Here is a 5,469-nt window from a genome sequence, read left to right as displayed (position 1 = left end):
AAAAAATTGATTTGTGCTCAAACTACAGTAGAGGTGCTAGCTATACAATGGCTTAACAGTCTCTCCTTACTATACAGTTCACTGACTCACCGATAAAACTAGTGACGTTTCAGTCAAATCAGATATCTTTTTTTCAGTATTCTGACCATGGTCCTCCTCTCTCAAAATAGTTATCTCCCATTCAGGAGAAGCCCCAAGGTCTTGTTTGACTGGCCCAATATCATGGAGACCAACCCTTCAGAGCAGGGCCTGAAACCAGGAGGTGAAGTGTCGCAGAGGTCTAGATGTCCCTGTCATCTACTGCAACACCCTCCTCTGTGTGGAGCGTGCACACAACACACACACACGCACGCACACACAGACGGTTAAATAGTCACCACTAGCCGACCTCCGCCCAGTATCCATTACCCTGCCCTGAACTTTAGTCACTAGCCGGCTACCACCCGGTTACTCAACCCTGCACCTTATAGGCTGCTGCCCTATGTACATAGACGTGGAATCACTAGTCACTTTAATAATGGAACACTAGTCACTTTAATAATGTTTACATACTGTTTTACTCATCTCATATGTATATACTGTATTCTAGTCAAGGCCTATCCTATCTATTACTGAACATATAATATTCTATATATTCTACAGATATACTATATATTATATTAATATACTGTAAATAATGTCTATACACCCCAGCACCCTATATACTGTATATACACACACACGCACGCACGCACGCACGCACACACACACACACACACACACACACACACACACACACACACACACACACACACACACACACACACACACACACACACACACACACACACACACACACACAGCCCCAGTCCACCAATATTATGTTGTCATTGGGGCGGAAGGTAGCCTAGTGGTTACAGCGTTGGACTAGTAACCGTAAGGTTGCCAGATTGAATCCCAGAACTGACAAGGTAAAAATCTGTTGTTCTGCCCCCAAGGCAGTTAACCCACTGTTCTTAGGCCGTCATTGTAAATAAGAATTTGTTCTTAACTGACTAGTTAAATAAAGATAAAATAATATATAAAAAATGGTTGTCATGGGTGATCACTATTGATCCAGCAGGATATTTTATATCTCACCTTTATTTAACCAGGCAGGCCAGTTGAGAACAAGTTCTCATTTACAACTCCGACCTGACCAAGATAAAGCAAAGCAGTTCTCATTTACAACTCCGACCTGGCCAAGATAAAGCAAAGCAGTTCTCATTTACAACTGTGACCTGGCCAAGATAAAGCAAAGCAGTTCTCATTTACAACTGTGACCTGGCCAAGATAAAGCAAAGCAGTTCTCATTTACAACTGCGACCTGGCCAAGATAAAGCAAAGCAGTTCTCATTTACAACTCCGACCTGGCCAAGATAAAGCAAAGCAGTGGAACAAAAACAACAACACAGAGTTACACATAAACAAACGTACAGTCAATAACACAATAGAAAAATCTATGTACAGTGTGTGTAAATGTAGGTAGACAATAAATAGGCCATAGAGGCAAAATAATTACAATTTAGCATTAACACTGGAGTGATAGATGTGCAGATGATGATGTACAAGTAGAGATCCTGGGGTGCAAAGGAGCAAAAAATAAATAACAATATGGGGATGAGCAGTTCTCATTTACAGATTGGGGGGTCAAGATAGGGGAGAGCAGTTCTCATTTACAACCCTCTAGATGTCATGTTTTGTCATATATTGTCTTGTCATTATGCAGTTCTCATTTACAACTCCCCTGCTGGTCTTAAGATAAAGTTCCCAGTGGAACAAAAACCCCAACACAGAGTTACACATAAACGTTCCTGCTCCCAGCTGTTCCTCATTCTCCTAACTCACTCAAAAGTCTTTTTACACCTGTTACTATTTTGTCTAAATGATTAGAGTCCCTATTTCTCCCCTTGTTTTCCACTTCTGTCCTTGTCGGATCCAAAATATTGTTCGCCGTGCTAGTCTTAACACTGCCCTGTCGTGTCTTGTTTCCCTCAGATGCTGCGTGTGAGCAGGTGTCTGAGTCTGCTACGGTCGGTGCCTTCCCGAGGCAACCTACAGTTTATGGTCGAGTCTCCAGTCTGTCCTGTCACTACGAGTGGAATTAAATTTTTTATGTTTTGTTTTCTGCTCTGATTGTCCAGGAGTATTGCCTATTTCCTTTACTGGAATAAAGACTCTGGAGGAAGTCGCTGTTTGGTCCTCATTCACCTGCATAACACTAGATGACATGTTTTGGAATTAACCATTGTCTTGTCATTATGCAAGACACACACACACACCAAGACACACACACACACCCCAAGGTCTTACACACCCCAAGACACCTTTTTCAATCCCACACACACCAAGACACCCACACCAAGACACCACACACACACCAAGACACACACACACACACCAAGTTCCAAGCTCCACACCCCAAGACACTCATTCTCCCAAGAACTCACTCATTTAGTCACACACACCAAGACACACACACACCTACCAGACACACACACACACACACCAAGACACACACACACCAAGACACACTCTATTTCTCCCCTTGTTTTCCACACCCCAAGACACACACACACACCAAGACACACACACACACCAAGGACTTTGTCACACCCAAGACACACACGTGTCAAGACACACACACACCAGACACACACCAAGACACACACACACACCCCAAGACACAGGTGTCACCAAGACACACACACACACACCAAGGTGCCACACCCGAGGCAACACACAGTTTAAGACACACACACACACCAAGTCTGTCACACCAAGACACACACACGACCAAGACAATTACACACACCAAGTTTTGTTTTCACCCCAAGACACACACATCAACACCAATTTCCTTTACTGGAATAAAGACACACACCCCAAGACACACACATCAACACCAAGGGTCCTCATTCACCCCAAGACACACACATAACACAAGATGACACACCAAGACACACACACACCAAGACACACACACACACCCCAAGACACACACATCAACACCAAGACACACACACACACCAAGACACACACACACACACCAAGACACACACACACACCCCAAGACACACACATCAACACCAAGACACACACACACCAAGACACACACACACCAAGACACACACACACACCCCAAGACACACACATCAACACCAAGACACACACACACACACCAAGACACACACATCAACACCAAGACACACACACACACCAAGACACACACACACACCCCAAGACACACACATCAACACCAAGACACACACACACACACCAAGACACACACATCAACACCAAGACACACACACACACCAAGACACACACACACACCCCAAGACACACACACACACACCAAGACACACACACACACCAAGACACACACATCAACACCAAGACACACACACACACCAAGACACACACATCCACACCAAGACACACACATCAACACCAAGACACACACATCAACACCAAGACACACACACCCACCCCAAGAGCACAGTGTACTAGTTTCCCCTAGTACGTTTTGAGAGGTCTGTGTTGAGATCGAAGGTCTGAGACTAACTGTGCTCACAATGTGCTCCAATTGAATTTAGTGGGAATATTGTGTTGCTGACAAGGCTGTGATTTTATTCATTGGAGGATACATGAGCTCTTTATATTGAAGGAAATACACATCAATGTAGCTCCTGTATTTCACACACACACACACACACACACACACACACACACACACACACACACACACACACACACACACACACACACACACACACACACACACACACACACACACACACACACACACACACACACACACACACACACACACACACACACACACACACACACACACACACACATACTGTCATGGGTCTCTTAGAGGGACTATCTGCTTACTGAGAACAAATATCTCCCCCCTCCACAGAATATCTATCGTAACACAGCTACAAGCCAAGTATAATGAAATACAAATGGTGTTTGAGTAAATGTTCTCTCTCTCTCTCTCTCTCTTTCCCCTCTCCCACTTCTCCCTCTTTTTCTCTACCCTCACCCTCTCTCTTCACCCTCCCTCCCTCCCCCCCCCCTCCCTCCTCCTCTCTCAGTTAACATCCTGACTTCGGTGGCTCTATCCCAGCTGGCAGACTGTAAGAAAGTTCTGTACATGTACCTGCTGGCTCTAACCGGCTCTGACATCCTCTCCCAGCGCTGCATCATCTCGGTGGGTTTCCTGCTGGAAACGGCCATGTTCCACCGGGAGGGAGGCAGCCATGTTCCACCGGGAGGGAGGCAGCTCAGTGGTTGAAGAATGGACAATAAAGTATTGTACTAATTTTCTAGGTCCCCACCCTCCTGCTGCACTATGTCAGCGTGGCGGAGTTCACTGACAGCCATACCTCCATCTGGGCCACCGTACCTCTTACCATGGACCGCTAAGTGGCGCAGTGCCACTCTCTCCTCCACCGCCAGATTAGCTGCCCAGCGCTGCGGTGCGGTGGATCACCGCCATCGTCTTATTCCTGGCGCTGTTGTCGGGCGTGCCGTTCTTCTGGTGGTCTGACATGTTACCGCCCAGCTCCCTTGATCCCGCCCTCAAATGGACACACGTGACTATAATATACTTCCTGCCATGTAGCATCTTCCTGGTTCTGAACTTGCTGATCCTCCGCCGGCTGGGAGCGTGGCAGAGACAGGCCCCGTGCCAGGAGGAGTGTGGTGGCGGTGGGCCTCAGTTGGTATGGCTATGGCGCCTGGGTAAGAGCCCCGCCATGCTGCTCGCCATCAACTCTGTGTTCGCAATCCTCTGGGACCCCAGGACTCGAGTGGTCATCTATCATCTATACTGTACGTGTCCTCAGTCCACCAGGACAGACGGATCCACCTGGCCTACAACCTGTTAATATGCTGGCCATGCTCAACACTGTAGTTAACTTCTTTCTCTAAAGTGTTGTCAGTAAGCAACTCGGAGTGGCCGTAAAGGGATGTTCTGCTGCTCAGGATGCACCCGGCGACGCCTCCACATCCTCGATGTCTAACGGGACAAACAAGTGCTGGCACCGAGACTCAACCAATCCCACCCCCCTACCACTCCGCAAGGTGTGACTCTGACCTTGGCCCTTGACTATGGGACGAGACCCCCTATTTAAGAACAACCCACTCGTCCACCCCATCTCTCCATCCCTCCATCCCTCCAACCCTCTCGTCCACCCCATCCTTCCATCCCCCATCCCTCCATCCCTCCAACCCTCTCGTCCACCCCATCCCCCATACCTCCAACCCTCTCGTCCACCCCATCCCTCCATCCCCCATCCCCCATCCCTCCAACCCTCTTGTCCACCCCATCCCTCCATCCCTCCAACCCTCTCGTCCACCCCATCCCCCATCCCTCCAACCCTCTCGTCCACCCGATCCCTCCATCCCTCCAACCCTCCAACCCTCTCGTCCACC

At 47.9% G+C, this 5,469-nt stretch overlaps 1 pseudogene; it reads left to right on the top strand.

The window, feature by feature from the left end:
• The first annotated feature begins 222 nt into the window (after positions 1-222).
• Positions 223-4,965, top strand: LOC124039055 (annotated as a pseudogene).
• Positions 4,966-5,469: the final 504 nt, after the last annotated feature.

Source organism: Oncorhynchus gorbuscha, linkage group LG07, assembly GCF_021184085.1.
Source record: "Oncorhynchus gorbuscha isolate QuinsamMale2020 ecotype Even-year linkage group LG07, OgorEven_v1.0, whole genome shotgun sequence".
Taxonomy (NCBI): Eukaryota; Metazoa; Chordata; class Actinopteri; order Salmoniformes; family Salmonidae; genus Oncorhynchus; species Oncorhynchus gorbuscha.
This window is presented reverse-complemented; position numbering and strand designations above follow the sequence as displayed.